This window comes from Monodon monoceros, unplaced genomic scaffold (assembly GCF_005190385.1).
Source record: "Monodon monoceros isolate NGI ecotype Baffin Bay Population unplaced genomic scaffold, NGI_Narwhal_1 Super_Scaffold_5, whole genome shotgun sequence".
Taxonomy (NCBI): domain Eukaryota; kingdom Metazoa; phylum Chordata; class Mammalia; order Artiodactyla; family Monodontidae; genus Monodon; species Monodon monoceros.
Genome location: NW_021703782.1, coordinates 9,710,618 through 9,727,202, shown reverse-complemented (window position 1 = coordinate 9,727,202; position 16,585 = coordinate 9,710,618). Strand labels below are relative to the sequence as shown.

The window sequence follows — 16,585 nt, the reverse complement described above, 5'->3', positions numbered from 1 at the left end:
CAGGGGTTAAGAATCCGCCTGCCAATGCAGGGGACACGGGTTCGAGCCCTGGTCCAGGAAGACCCTGCATGCCGCGGAGCAACTAAGCCCGTGAGCCACAGCTACTGAGCCTGCTCTCTAGAGCCCGCTAGCCACAACTACTGAGCCCGCCTGCTGCAACTACTGAAGCCCGCGTGCCTAGAGCCCGTGATCCACAACAAGAGAAGCCACCGCAATGAGAAGCCTGTGCACCGCAACAAAGAGTAGCCCCCGCTCACCGCAACTGGAAAAAGCCCGCATGCAGCAACGAAGACCCAACGCAGCCAAAAATAAATAAATAATTAAATAATTAAAAAAAAAAAAAGTAGTGCCACTTTGGGACTTCTTTGTCAGAAGCCAGAACAGATGAGAGGAGAATCCGTGAATATGTACCCAGATGTCAGCTAAAGTAGCATTCTCTTTTGAGATTTAAGTGTTGAAATCAGCTTGTCCCCATCCCACATCCATTGGGGAGTTCAGTGCCTGCTCCAAGATTTCTGTTAATTCCTGGGAGCTGATTTTATGGTTCCTTTGGCTTTTGCGTTTCTGCTTCCACTAAATTCTTCATCTCACTTGTAACTCAATTCCCTTGTTCTTATTCCTTGGTTCCACGCTGACCCAGTTGTAGAACTCAGACCCGCCCCCGATCTTTTTTTCCTGGATTTCTCTCCAAATCACTCACCTAAGGCATTTGTGCGTGTGTCAGATATTACTGAAGGCGTAGGGGATTATATGTCCTTAGCAACACAAACAATGTAAAGTCCAATAATAGATATTTCTATTTTAAACCTACTTTCAGCTCTGCTGTCCCTGGAGATCTCTACCCAAGCTTTTACCTCCCACGTTGTTGTTTGAGCCCCATTTCTCCTTATCCCCCTCCCATTTCCTCTCCTTTTTGCTCTCTTTCAGTCCTCATCTCCTTGGTCTTTTTTTTTTTTTCTTTCTTTTTTTTAATGTGAAGCTCTGTTTAGCTCTCTCTTTTCTTCAGTTTTATTGTAAGTCTAGCTTTCTTCTTTCATACGTCAAGCATTGGGCTTCCCTGGTGGCGCAGTGGTTGAGAGTCCGCCTACCGATGCAGGGGACACGGGTTCGTGTCCCGGTCCGGGAAGATCCCACATGCCTCGGAGCGGCTGGGCCCGTGAGCCATGGCCGCAGGGCCTGCCTGTCCGGAGCCTGTTGCTCTGCAACGGGAGAGGCCACAACAGTGAGAGGCCCGCGTACCGCAAAAAAAAAAAAAAAAAAAAAAAAAAACTTCAGGCATTCATATCAAGGTAGTTTCCTCAATAAGGCATTTTCTATCGCTAAGAGGAGCTCTGACATCAGCTGATAAAATAATAATTTTTCACCCCAATATTTATAGATAGGTTTAAAAGTGGGAAGACGGAATTTAAAAGAGATCATGTCTGTTGTTTCTGCTTTCTCTGTGAATACGAGACATGCTCATCTGTTGCGATAACGATGGGCTTGTAAAGATCTGACAGCCAAGGTGAGGGATTCTGTCAATAGAAATTTACCAGGTTTCTAAAATATTATAAAATACCATATTTACATAGGATGATTCCTTTAACTAAGCCTACAGACTTGTAGAATTGATTCCCTTGCTAGAGATGGATTCTTCCGTTTACTGAGTACTTAGGTCAATATGAGAAAAGTAGAAAAAGCCACGGAGAAGGAAAAAGTCGATGTAAGCAAACTAAAGCCAGAGTAATGGAGATCACAAGACCTCACTCATCCTCTCTCTCCCAATGTAGGCATGGATACATGTTAAGCAGTTTTGGCACTGTGTTGGGGCTAGAGAGCTGTTCATCTTGTAGCTGAAAAAGGATAAAGGAGTTGCATTAGTTGTTTATTGTTCCACACATTACCTCACGCTTTGTCATTTAAAACACAACTATTATATCTCAATGTCTGTAGGTCAGGAATTCAGCAGCAGCTTAGCTGGGCCGTTCTGGCTCAGGGTCTTCCATTAGGCTGCAGTCCTCCAGAGGCTTGACTGGAGCTGGGGTGGTCTGCTCCCAATTTTACTCACCTGGCTTTGGGCAGGAAGCCTCAGTTCCCTATCACAAGGACCTCTCTGTAGTGTTGGTCATGACATGGCAGTTGGCTTCTTCCAGAGTGAGGGATGGAAGAAAGAGAGAAACCATGGTGAAAGCTGAAAAGCCTTGTATAACTTAATCTCAGGAGCGACACGTCATCACTTTTCCTGTGTTCTCTTGGTCACACACACCATCCCTGGTATAGAGTGGGAGGGGACCACAAGGGTGTGAATACCAGGGGCAGGGATCATTGGGGACGTTTTGGAGGCCTGCCAACACAGGAGTCTTTCCACAAACTTTTTTTTTTTTTTTTTTGGGTACAGGGGCCTCTCACTGTTGTGGCCTCTCCCGTTGTGGAGCACAGGCTCCGGACGCGCAGGCTCAGCGGCCATGGCTCACGGGCCCAGCCGCTCCACGGCACGTGGGATCTTCCCGGACCGGGGCACGAACCCGTGTCCCCTGCATCGGCAGGCGGACTCCCAACCACTGCGCCACCAGGGAAGCCCCCACAAACATTTTTTTTGAGTGTGTCTGTGTGGGCTTATACTTCAAAATGCCACGAAGGGGGATATTTAGACAGACTGGTAGTTAGTTGACTTTTGGATTTAACGGACTAGTAAAAAATAACTGATAGTGGTAGGGAGCAAAATAGGTATGTTTCGTCATATAAGGAAGATAAAGAAAAAACTGCCATTTACCATTATCATCATTTCATAAAAACACATGTTAGCACAAGAAAAGGGAAAGGACATAATCGCAAAGGACAATCTTTTCAATTGAATAAATTTAGCTTTATTAAAAACTCACTAACTTGCCTTGGCTTTTCTCCTTTAACTGTAGACTGATGAAAACTTCATTTGATCTTGCTCTAAAAACTGTCATTCAGGGGCTTCCCTGGTGGCGCAGTGGTTGAGAGTCCACCTGCCGATGCAGGGGACGCGGGTTCGTGCCCCAGTCCGGGAAGATCCCACATGCCGCGGAGCGGCTGGGCCCGTGAGCCATGGCCGCTGAGCCTGCGCGTCCGGAGCCTGTGCTCCGCAACGAGAGAGGCCACAGCAGTGAGAGGCCCTCGTACCGCAAAAAAAAACAAAAAAACAAAAAAACAACTGTCATTCAGGAACCACTGAGACAGACATGGAATGTCTTTAGAGATGACTATGAGAATCATGTAGAAACACATAATAGTCCATTCAAAGTAAGTGAAAAAGGGAGAAATGGAAATGGTTGATACATAAAGATAGCAGTTTTACAAAATTGGGCTCATGAGCTGGAAGGAAGCCGTAGAGTTGGCAAATATTTATCAGTTTTTGTGATTTTTTTGCTATTAATTTATGTGCCTACTAACATTTACATGCTTATTGTTTAAGCTAATTAAATATGAAATATAAGGAAATATTGAGCATCATTGAAACATAGTTAAATGTACATAAAAATAATAAAAATGCATGTAGTATTTGAACTTTTAAAGGATTTTCATACTTAGCATTTTTCACATATGGTTAAAATATTTTTGGATTATTTACATCAGCCACCCTTTTACTAAATAATCACCTCTTCACCTTACAGTTATGCTTTTCATCATAACCTACACAACGTAATGATGTGTGTCCCTTTGTAACAAGAGGGTGAAATAATCCGACATTATCCATTAGAGTTGAGCTTTGGTTGTTCGTTTTGGACCACAGAATTGATGTATTTGTAGAAATGTCACAATTTCATTTCGTTCCATTTTTGACCTGTGGCATAGTCTTTGCAAGGCTTCTGAAGGCTTGGCTTGAGGAAGGGGTCAATGATTATTTTGTTCTGGGATTGACTTGGACCACTAGCAACATGCTCTCACTATTTAGGTTGAGAATTCATATTTAGGAATATTTGGGAAAATAGTATTTCTCTTTAATAAAATCTTGTTGCAAACCTTCATGAATTGGTTTAAAATCTCCACATTTTTCTTTTGAAAATCTGGTTGGCAGAAACTACTTAAAAAGAATACCTAAACCCATATGTTATTAAAAAGTTACATATTTTAAAAGTTTTGAGCAAGATTACATGTGGAAATTGCTCTTTCAATTTTGATTTTCCAGCCAAATTGGTTAACTAAGATGTTAATTGACGTTCTTTAAGTACCTCTGAGACACTTGGCTAATTTTCAGTTGGAATGCCTTGTTTACAGGAAGCTTTTTTTTTTTTTTTGCGGTACGCAGGCCTCTCACTGCTGTGGCCTCTCCCATTGAGGAGCACAGGCTCCGGACGCGCAGGCCCAGCGTCCATGGACCACGGGCGCAGCCGCTCCGCGGCATGTGGGATCCTCCCAGACCGGGGCACGAACCCGTGTCCCCTCATTGGCAGGCGGACTCACAACCACTGCGCCACCAGGGAAGCCCTACAGGAAGCATTTTTAAGTGAAAATAGTGAGCAGTTGATTTTTTTGAATCTATGAGTAACTTTTGGTATTAGGACAATTTTGGAGTCATGGAGCCACCTACAAATGTGACATTGGAACTCAGCCATCTAGTGCTTGGCCTGACTTGTCTTTTTTCTGGTTATAGCTCTCACTGCATTAAGGTCTTCAGCTAGTCATTCATGCCATGTTGTGGCATGTTGTACCTAACTGGGCACATTTTTACTACTCACTGGCCTAATTTAGGGCAAATGTTAGGTGCCTGTATATTTGCCTTTGGGAACATTTGCATCACTATTTGGAACTTCCAAGAGCAGGCTTAGGAAATTTTGATGGCATTTTGATATCTACTGATCGTCCAATGTGACTGCCTCGGCAAAGCTGTGCTGACATGGTGAGCAGAGAATAAAAATACACAGGGGAGAAGGCTTTTGAGGGAAGAAGGGAACTTAGAGACAGATACATTATATTTGAGGGACAATAACTTTTAGAATGTTAATTGGTCATTATAGATTACATGTCTTGTGTAGACAACAGGTTTGCCTCAGGCTAAGCTTCCTGATGTGAAACTAGTATAAAACTTATTTTTCTTTTCTTAAAAAAATGTTTTATCGGAGTACAGCTGATTTACAATGTTGTATTAGTTTCAGATGTACAGCAAAGTGAATCAGTTATACATATACATATATCCACTCTTTTGTTAGATTCTTTTCCCATATAGGCCATTATAGAGTATTGAATAGAGTTCCCTGTGCTCTACAGTAGGTTCCTATTAGCAAAACTTATTTTTCACAGCCACGTGCAAGGTAGTGAGGAAACAAGTTAAATCCTCTTTTTGACGGTAATACGTGCTTTGTTTTGGACCTCAGGTTAACTCAGTGTTCTTACTACAAATTATCGCAAACCACCCAAACTGTCCCACCTTTTGCCAGATGACAAAACAGCCTCTTTTTAACTTCAAAGCAAGGACTTTCAGACTGAGCCATTTAGCAGGCTAAAGAGTGCTATCCGTGGAGCCTCAGAAGATGACCTTTTGTCTTTTTTGGCATTGATGGACCAAAGAGAAGAGTAACCTTGGAACTCTAATCTAGAAATTGTCATGCATTTTTCTAAATATAAGCCACAATTGCTCAGTCATATATAGAAAGATCTTGAGTAGTGGTTGTCAGCACTTTCTTTTAAAATCAAAGCATTACGGAGAGAACAAGTTCTTATCTGACTTAAACTCACTGATAATTCCTGAATCATACCTTTTGAAGGTTGCTGGGGGTCACCAATGGCTTGGTTGTGATTGAGCTAGAAGCTTTGCTAAGTGGACTGTGGGCCTGGCCATCATCATGGAACGTGACAACTGGCACCTCCCTCCCTGAGACTTGCAGTAACTTTTATCATCAATTTCTCCTTCCATAGCATGAAAACTCCCTTCTCCTGGGTATTAACATTTTGGGGAAAATAGGTAATCAGTGGGGACCCGCTAAGCGTTTTGCTGAAATTTTTTAAATAAACAATTTCCTGGTATAAGAACACAGTCTTACTTAGTATAATTTGTCACATTATATGCGTTTTATGTTTCTCTGGCATCTACAACTCAAACTGTAATTCCCTTGTGAAAGAAGTACTTACCAACTTCTTCAGACAGCCAGTTTTTAAATCTTTTTTTTTATCATTTCTCCGTTTAACAGAATCAGATGCCTTAGTTAAATCCATTAACGCAACATGCAATTCACGTTGCCATTTTCAGCATTTCCCTTGCACTGCAGTGTAGTCAAGTTGTTAAGATTTCAGGCTCTGGGATCAGACTACTTGGGTCCAAATCCTGGCAGCATCACCTACCGGGTGTGTGATTTGCACAAGTTACATGTCCTCTCTGGGCTTCTGTCTTATCCGAGGAATGGGAATCGTAATGGTACTTACCGTGTAGGGTTGTCATAGGGACTAAATGAGATAATACGTGCCACAAACAAACCTATTCACACTAATTTAAATAAGTAAGGTTTTCTTTTTTGTGCTAGTATGGTTACGTGAGCAATCTGATGGATACCCAGTGGCAGGTGGGGCGCATGCGTACCAGAGCTGGAGAGTAAGCAGCCTGTGGGGCGTGTCCCTCCATCTCCCACAGGTTTGTTTGCTTCCTTCTGTGTATTGGCTCTCTTTTCTGCAGATCAACTTTCTTTGCTTATCACTGTGCATATGTCCAGAAATTCTTTGCCTCAAATCTGTGCAATTTCTTAGATGAAGCACTCTCTATCACCTGACTCAGCTTCAAAGTGTCCGGCTCCCAAGTGTCCAGGTGAGATCAAGTCCAGTCAGCTGGGGCTGGAGGGGAGGAGGCCGTGCAGTAGGAGTGGCGGCTCTCTCCAAAGGCTGATGGGTTTAGGGTCTCTAAGAAGTTGGCGGACGGGGACAGCAGTAATTGGCATCTCTAGGATAATCATAGCAACAGTGTTCAAGGGTGATTAAAGGCTCCTTGCCTTAAGCATTAATTACTTAATTTTAAAAACTTTTTAAATTGAAGCATACCATACATATAGAAAAGGACACATGAAAAGTGTACAGCCTGATGGATTGGGACAAACTGAACGCACCTGTGTAACTGCACCCAGCTCAAGAAACAGGACCAGTGCCCACGCAGCCCCTTTTGTTCCCCTGTAGTAACTGCTTCCTAAGAGTAGATTAGTTTTGCCTGTTTTCATATTTTCTATGAGTGGAATCATACCCTATATACTTTTTCATGTCTGTCTTCTTTTGCTAAACAGTGAGACATTCATCAATTTTGTTGTGTATATTTGCAAAGCATTCATTCTCATTGCTGTAAAGTATTCCACTGTGTGAATACACTATACCTTATCTAGTCTACCGCTGATGGACATTTGGGTAGTTTTTATTCTGTTTCTGTCTGTTTCTAGTGGTGCTGCCATGGACTGGTTTTGTTGAACATGTACGTGTTAGTACTGATTACTTTTACCACCAGAGGCTTATATACGGTGTGGTGAATTATCTTCCATTACATATAATTGTATTGATGGTCTCTTAAGGGTGAATATTGTCATGATTTTATCTAGTGATTTCTTATTTTTTTAAAAAAATAATTAGTTTATTTTTGGCTGTGTTGGGTCTTCGTTGCTGTGCGCGAGCTTTCTCTAGTTGCGGCGAGTGGGGTCTAGTTTACTCTTCGTTGCAGGGCGTGGGCTTCTCGATGCGGTGGCTTCTCTTTGTTGTGGAGCATGGGCTCTAGGCATGCGGGCTTCAGTAGTTGTGGTACGCGGGCTCAGTAGTTGTGGCTTGTGGGCTCTAGAGTTCAGGCTCAGTAGTTGAGGTGCACGGGCTTAGTTGCTCCATGGCATGTGGGATCTTCCCGGACCAGGGCTTGAACCCATGTCCCCTGCATTGGCAGGCGGATTCTTAACCACTGCACCACCAGGGAAGTCTGATTTCTTTTTATGTTGTGACTCTCATGGCATGAGGGCAGGGTCATGTTCTAGACATTTTGCATATACGAAAGAACCTTGCATATATTTTGGTAGGTGCTCAGCTACTTACTGATGGAATGAATGAATGAATGAATGGTGTATGCCTCCTTTTCTGGGAACAAGCCCTATTTTTTTTTTTTTTGCGGTACGCGGGGCTCTCACCGCTGTGGCCTCTCCCGTTGCGGAGCACAGGCTCCGGACGCATAGGCCCAGCGGCCATGGCTCACGGGCCCAGCCACTCTGCGGCACGTGGGATCCTCCTGGACCAGGGCACGAACCCGTGTCCCCTGCATTGGCAGGCGGACTCTCAACCACTGTGCCACCAGGGAAGCCCAACAAGCCCTATTTATAGGAGAGGCTCCAACTGCTATATTTAGACAAGGTTCACCCGCTGCTCAACCAAGGCTGATGGATCGAGGGGTGGAAAAGGGACCCAAGCCAGGCCAGTCATGTCTCTTTTCTGGGAACTTAAAATTTGGAACCAAAAATAAAGAGACTGGGCACTGCTGAGTCCCTATGACCATGCTTTAGAGAGAAGACCCATAGGCTCCTGCTATTAGAAGCCTGCAATATGTTGTAAAAGGTCATAATATTGAAAGGTCTCATATCAGCGAAGATGAGCTTCATTGTATGTCCTGTTGTTTTGGCTTTCTTTCTTGAGGAGAGCCCCTGTGAATGTGATTGTATTTCCTGAGCCAGAACTTAAAATAGTAAGGCAACAAACAGCCCAGGAGAGGACTTGAAGCCAGGAACTAGGTGTGAGACTGCAGAGGACAGATTGTAGAGATCCTACACATCAAGGCTTTAAGTCTTGAAAATTGATTTAACGTGCAGGTAAAGAGAGATGTCAAAGATGACACCAGGGGAATTCCCTGTTGGTCCAGTGGTTAGGACTCGGTGTTTTCACTGCCGAGGGAACTAAGATCCTGCAAGCTGCATGGCGTAGCCAAAAAAAAAAAATAATGCCAGGTTTTGAGTTTTTATGTTAGGAAAGATAATGGTCACACTATTATAAATAAGGGCATTTGAGGAGAGCATAGGGGGAAGGGATAAAGATGAGTTCAGTGTGGGATACATTAAGCTTAAGGTCCTGGTAAGACAACCAGATTGTTCTGGTCAAGAATATCGACTTTGAAGCTGGGGAGACTTGGAGTTCCATCTGTACTTTGCACTTCACTCTGTGACCTTGGGCACCTTATTTATTTAGCCTCTTGACATGTCAGTTCCCTATCAGTAAGCTGATATCACCCTGCAAGGATTTAACTGAGACGATGCCAACAAAGGGTTTAGCTTAGTATTCATAAAATAGGTATTCATAGGATGAGGACAGTGATGTCTCCAGTGCAGCTGGAAAATAGGGACGGGGGCGATGCAGTGAGGGATCTGCTCCGAGGTTTAGATGATGCTAGGAAGAGAATGCGGAGAGGAAAAGAAAGTGGCCCACATCATAGCTAGAGAGATGAACTGTGGGAGAAAAGAGGCTCACAAGATCCAAAGGAGGCAGGTGCTCAGCAGCACCCAGGGCTCTAGGGATGTCAAGGTTTGACCAAATTTTGGTTGGGTATCCTTTTTCACCCTAAATCTTGAACTATTGTTGGAATCAAATAAGTCGGCGTTAGGGGCAGCAATGTTAAGTCACTCAGATGTAGAAGAAGACATTTAGGATGAGTCCGCCAGGAAGCAGCTATCTGCAGGCCCTCTTTTGTCCGCGTGGAGATGAACCAGTGCTTGGTGATGAACCAGCCCTGGCTTCTGGGCTTTTGTTGCGTCTCTTCCCACACTGCCAGACTTCTGCCTGCTGCCACAGACCTCTGGAGGAGAGCCAAGAAGATGAAGTGTGAAGAAAAAAAAAAAAAGAACAACTTTAGGCTATTCTTTTTTTTTTTTTTTTTTGCGGTACGCGGGCCTCACTGTTGTGGCCTTTCCCATTGCGGAGCACAGGCTCCAGACGCGCAGGCTCAGTGGCCATGGCTCACGGGCCCAGCCGCTCCGCGGCACGTGGGATCTTCCCAGACCGGGGGACCGGGGCGCAAACCTGTGTCCCCTGCATCGGCAGGCGGACTCTCAACCACTGCACCACCAGGGAAGCCCAGGCTATTCTTGATATTTGGGCAACAGAACAGTTTTCTCCATTTTCATTTCATTTCTTTTGATTTTTAAAGCATTTTGATTTTTGCTTCCCTGCCTCCAACTTTTCTCAACAAAATTGGTAAAAGTTAGAAAGGAATTTTTTTGTGTGTGATAAATTTATTTTATTTACTTTATTTTTGGCTGCGTTGGGTCTTCGTTGCTGCACGCGGGCTTTCTCTAGTTGTGAGCGGGGGGCTGCTTTTCGTTGTGGTGTGCAGGCTTCTGCTGTGGAGCACAGGTTCTAGGCGCATGGGCTTCAGTAGTTGTGGCACATGGGCTCAGTAGTTGTGGCTCATGGGCTTTGGAGCGCAGGCTCAGTACTTGTGGCACACGGGCTTAGTTGCTCAGCAGCATGTGGGATCTTCCTGGACCAGGGCTCGAACCCGTGTCCCCTGCATTGGCAGGCAAATTCCTAACTACTGCACCAGCAGGGAAGCCCAGAAAGGGGTTGTTTTTGTACATATATGACAGTGGTATGACTTTGAAGGTTTAAGTTTGCCCTTAGTAATAAAGGGAAAAGGAGAGGTAAGAGTGTGGTGAGAGGGAAGAGTAAGGAGATGTCAGGAAAGAGAGAAGAAAAGGGGGATCAGAAAAAGGAGGGGTGGATGGGTTTGGGGAGATGAAGAGTGTTCTCTGGAGAACAGGTTGCTATGTTTTTAAAAGTTTTGTTTTGCAAATGGAAGCCTTAGCCCAAACTGTCCCATGTCAGCTTCTGGGCTCCACCAGGAAAGGTGTGTGGATGAGACAGGGCAGCTGTGGAGGGGTCTCAGGGCGTGCAGTTTGTCTAACATACAGACCACCCAAGTACGGGGATTCAAGCTTGCCCCTGCCTTGCCTTCCCAGCTTCTTCGTGTCCTGGTGTGTGTCGGGTTCCCTGGTTGGAAAACCCTGGAGTAGAAGCCCCGCCCTTTGGAAATTAAAAGCATGTTTAAAAAAAGTTGAAGCAAATTTGATCTTACATCATATTGCATTTACGGATTTTAAATAATGGCTTAAACGCATTCCTGAGTGAACATTAATAATCAGGTGTGTCTTCCAGGATTGGTGGAGTTCCTCAACCCACTCCCATCATTTCAGTTAAACAAAAAGTTTTGTCCTGACTTTGCAAGTGTGGAAGTTGACAGTGACGCGTCTCTTAGGGCAGTAGGAATATGTGCGCTTTTCCGCTCACAGGGGTTGGCTCTTAAGTATTTCAAACTGCATCGCCTTATCCTCCCAGTTTTGGTTGATCACGCCAACACGACTGGACTAAACCATTGTTTTTGCAAACCCCCGGGATTTTTTTTCCTAGGCATCACGCCGTCCGGCCTTTTCTTTGTTGTTAAATAATCAGAGTGTTTCACAACTCCAGACCATTGCCGGAGACCGGTAAGCTCACTGAGGAAGGCCTTTTCTGTGGGGATGGCTTTATTTTCAGACCTAAAGTTCACCGGGCTGCTCCAAGCGGCTGAGGTTCTGGAGTCAGAACGCGATCCAGAGCCGGCGGGAACATTCTCTTCGCAAGCCCCGGAGAGGTTTTTCGGAAAGGGTTAGGAGCATTGGTAGGACGCGGGTCTGAGGGCCCAGAGGGGCGGGCACGGGCTTCCTCCACGCGGGCGTCTCCCACAATCCCCGGCGCGGCCGCTCGCGGTGCCCAAGGCCTTGGCGGCCCTTCGGGCGCGGTCGGCAAAGTTGCGGACGCCCCGCCCCGCCCCTTTGCCCCAGCCACGCCCCTTCCCCCCGCCCACCGCCAACTCCCCGCCCCCCACGCTCCCCTCGCGCCCCCACCCCCACCCCCACCCCACCCCCAGCTCGCGAACGCCCGGGTTCGGCCATTTCCGGCGCGGCGCACTTCGGCAAGTTCCGCCGACGCTGGTCGGAAATGGCTGCCAGCCTGCAGGGGGAGCTGAGGATCCGGCGCGGCCTGGAAGGCGGGCTGCAGGCGGCGAGAGCGGCTGTTGGGAGCCCGAGTCTCGCGCAGGCGGCGGTGGCGGCTCGTCCCTGAACTGGAAGCCGGTAGGACTCCTGGCGGCGGCGGGAGCCCGGAGCAGCCGGGGCGGCAGCCCGGAAGGGGCTCGTGGTAGGGATCCCGGGGCCGGCGGCGTCCGGGGCCGGCCGCTTTGGGGCCGCGGGAGCCGGCGAAAGGCTGCTGCCCGGTGCGGCGGGGGCATGCAGCCTCGGAGTAGGCCTTCTCAGACGTCTCGGGAGAGGACTTACAGAGCCTTAGCCACCAGCGAGGGGGGTGGGTAACGGGTAACGGGCCCCCTCGGGGGTTTGGGGGGGTCTAAACGCGACCACCCCACCCCCAGACGCCCCCTATAGTCCCAGTTACCTCGCACCCACCTCTACCCCTTTTTCTAAAGGCTCGGCCTCAGCTGTGCAGCCCTCTTCCCTCCTTTCCCCCCCGTGTTTGTCCAGCTGTTTGTGCAGAGCATCTTCGGTCCACGAAGGGGCCTCCCGGACTGCCCCCCTCCCCTTTTCTGCGTGCACACACTCCCAGTTCTGCTTTCCGCTGCATTTAGACACAGCCGCCAGCAGCTGCTCTTCTTCTGGCTCTTTTCACCAGGCTCACCTCCTTTTATGAGGAGCCCACAGTCAGAATAGCCACTTCCTGCCCAAGGGTCCAGGTGCTGCTGTTCTGTGCTTTTGGGGCCCTGGGGCCCAGGATCTGAAGCGGTGGGCCCAAAGCTGCTTGGGCAGGAGAGGGGCTGCGGAGTGCGCGTCTACACGACTGAAATCTTAGCCGAGTTATTCGGATTACCCGGCACGGTTCAGTGCGAATCCGGAACCCTATGGAGACCGGGCAGGGCTGCCAGACTGCAGAGAGGCTGTTTCTCTTCTCCACGTTGAGCCAGTGGTTCAGAACCTTTTTAAGTTTTTGTGGCTCTCAAAAGACTTGAATTTGATGGATTCCTCCCTCCTCTTTTCAGAAATTCTAAGGGGCTTCATCAAGTCCTCTCGGTTCCACTCCTTTGGAGGAGGAGAGGCAGAGCACATGTCCAGTTTCTTTCCCCATATGTGGATTATCTAAGAGGCCTCTTTATATTTCTTCTCCTCGCTTTCTTTCTCCAATTTAGGTAGCTTCATTTTTGAAGGCTGGGCTCCCCATGTTTTCTTACGTTTTTTTAAAAGATCTGTGCATTGTAGTCACGAAGACGGCCTTTACCCCAGTTTTGCTCAGCCAGTGTCTCGCACTCTGGTTCAGTTATTCTAACTGTATTGAGTGCCTGGGATTGTAACCTGGGTGGTCCTGATAGTCTTGAGTGGAGCTCAGCGTTCTCACCAACTTTTACCAGGGGGACTTTTAAATATTTCAGGGTGAAAGAGGGCCCATGTTGTTAAACTCATACTTGGTGTGTTAAAAATACCTTTTCCTGTGGGAATTTCCTGATTTTCTGCTTGTGAGGAGTCGTTAGTACTCATAAATATTGATATGAGGGAAACTGGCCTCAGAGCTTTCCGGAAGAGGATTCAAATCGTGGATCCTCAGAATACTTGAAACATGGTTTATTTAATACTTGAAGAGATGGCCACTGCTCTCCGGGGGGCATACCTACTGGACAAACGATTGCTGAGCTTGTGTCTTCAGGTCCCCACGCCTCACTTTACTAAGGCGAAGAAAACCTGCTTAGCGTGTGTAGTTGGAATCTTTTTATGATTAGGCCTCAGAGTTTTAACCTGTGAATACAAAGAATTTAAGCAAACAGGTTTGAGAGAAATGAGTCAGGGGTAAAGTTAAGCCTGAGAAGTAGACTTCCAGGGGGTGAAGGGGGGGAGATTCAGAGGATAGCTTGACACCATCAGAAGAACGTATGGGGATTAGATAAGGGCCTGCCCTTTCCCTCAGGGCTTTAGGCTAGCTGTTGATTGAAAACTCACTGAAGGGTGGTACAGGAGTGAGGCCTTGGCTGCGGTGGGCTGTGTGTGTGTGGGCGTCCCTAACTGAGCCAAGACTGGTAGATGGTCCGGTGGAGGAGGGTTGGAGATACTGCCTGAAGCAGAAGGAGATTGCGGTATTAGGAGAAAAATGAAGATCCCTCCTGATCTGCTGTTGGTAGAGGCTTGAATGTCTTTGCATATAATTACTTCAGAGTGAGGCAAGGAATATGAACCTTTCATAAAGTCGTAAAACTGCACTAGTTTCTGCTGGATATTAAGTTTAGCTCAGGAAACTTCTGTTAACATATTTATCTTCATTTTGTATTTTTCCTCTTAATTTTCGGCAGCTGTTCCTTTTGAGAACTGGTAATGATAGGGTAACTAAGAGGAAAGAAAGGATTTTTCATCTATTTGTAGGTTCCTTGAAATAGTGGAGCTCAAGCAGACGGAGTTCGAGAACTCAAGAGAGATGGGGAGGCTCACCTCTAAGCATGATCTTTTCCTGCTTGAACCAGTTCCACACTCCTTGTACACCTGGAGTTTTTCAGATCTCTTTGGTGATATTACTAGGTGGAAAAGAAGCAGCATTAAAAATTTTATAATCTTGGGTATATAAGAGGAACATGAAGACCCCATTCAGTGACATATTTACCTCCTCTGCTCTTAGGTCATGATGTTTAGTGTAGGATTTTGCTTACGTGTACCAAAATGACCCATTAAAATCGCAGGGATGGAGCCATAGGGAAGATGAACTATGTCTCAGCATTCTGTGGTTTGTAACCTGGGAGTACTTTTATAGAAAAGTAGGCAAATTTTTTCTGTTAACAGCCAAATAATGAGTATTTTAGGCTTTGCAACTATTCAGCTCTGATGCTGTAGACTGAAAACAACATATATTGATATATAGTACATATATACAGTATGTACATACAATAATACACACGTGCAATCCATAACTGAATGAGCAAGGCTGTATTCTAATGTAACTATTTACAAAACAGGCAGCTGGCTGTAGTTTGCCAATGCCTGCCTTAAAGTATCGCGCCTTCACACACATGTTGCTACTTTTCTGTATTTCTCCGTTTGACTGTGCCCAATACCTTTTAGGCTGATCAGTGTTATTAATGATTAACCCCCTGGATGTTTGCTTTTTTGGCTGTTTATCTTATCCTCTTATATTGTCATCATTTTAACTGTCTCCTCCAACTTCCTTTTAAACCTTTTTTCAACAAACATTTGGTACTCTGAGGAATTTTAAAAAATGAATTAAATTTGGAATATGCCCTTAGCCTGTATAGTAAGAGAGATAAGACATACATAAATACATTATGATGGTAGATTACAATAATGTCTTAAATTACTATAGTTCTTGGCGATTATATACTTTCATATATTTTTTTTCTCACATAGATTTTGATCTTTATAGTAACTCTGAGAGATAAGAGGCTAAATGTTACAGTATTCCTTTTTTTGAGGGGGAGGAAGGTAGGAAAGAAAACTGAGGCTTGGGGAGGTTTAGTTATTTGACCAGATGTAGTAAGAGGCAGCATTCTTGAATTGGCTAATAACATTTACTGACCTGTCCCTCTTTGAATACAGTGATGTGAACCTTCCTGGGCAGCCCATTCTAATTTGCAGACTAGTTTTTAGGATGCTTTTCCTTATTGAGCTGCAGTTTGCCTTTCTGTGAGTGTCACCTTTTAGGGCTGTGTAGAACAAGTCTATTCCTTTTCCCTCTGACAGTTCTGCAGATGTTGGAAGACAGCCATCATGTTTCCCAAGACACGAGTTGCAAATTACTGTACATGGATCAAGTGAGGCCTGTGCACATACCATTTGGCCACCCAACTTACACAAAGACTTACATTGGGAGCCAACTTTTAGAAATGCAGAGATTTCACATAAAAATCTCTTTTTCTGGCTTTTCTTAAGAAAAAATTATAGGCATTGGTGCTGTAGAGCTCACATTTCTGATGGTAGTAATCTCCCTTAGATGCTAAATATGCTCTCCGTTTTGCTAAGGTCTCTGCCAGCCGCCTTGGTTCATCTACTTCACTCTCAGGGCCTCTGTGGTCATTGAGATTACCATCCTTTTCCTAGGTCTTCTACTCCACAGGCTGTCGATCCCCATTTCCTTCAGCTGTTTCTTATTTGACAGTTTCAAATCCCCTCACCAATTTCTTAGTCCTCTGCCCTGCATTCACTTTGTTAATGTCCCTCTTAAAGTGTGGCGCTCAGCATAGTGTACAGTATTCAGTATACAGGGTCAGAGTGCAGAGTGGGGTAACTTTTACTCTTTTGTTTTTGACACTATACTTTGTTTAAAAAAAAAAAAACCAGGGGGGGCTTCCCTGGTGGCGCAGTGGTTGAGAGTCCGCCTGCCGATAAAGGGGACACGGGTTCGTGTCCTGGTCCGGGAAGATCCCACATGCCGTGGAGCGGCTGGGCCCGCGAGCCATGGCCGCTGAGCCTGCGCGTCCGGAGCCTGTGCTCCGCAACGGGAGAGGCCACAACAGTGAGAGGCCTGCATACCAAAAAACAAAACAAAACAAAACAAAAAAACAGGAAAAACAGGTGATAGTCATATATTCTTGATTCACTGAAATTACAGTCAGCTAAAATCACAACTGTGTGTGTGTGTGTGTGTGTGTGTGTGTGTGTGTGTGTGTGTGTGT

General features: G+C 45.8%; 1 protein-coding gene across 1 annotated transcript in view; it reads left to right on the top strand.

Moving 5' to 3' along the window:
- Positions 1–11,866: 11,866 nt before the first annotated feature.
- Positions 11,867–16,585, top strand: part of EXTL3 (exostosin like glycosyltransferase 3) — a 61,279-nt gene continuing 56,560 nt past the window's right edge. The window contains exon 1 of the mRNA XM_029202812.1: positions 11,867–12,047. The gene's annotated coding sequence lies outside the window, so the exon portion shown is untranslated. The remainder of the gene's footprint in view (positions 12,048–16,585) is intronic.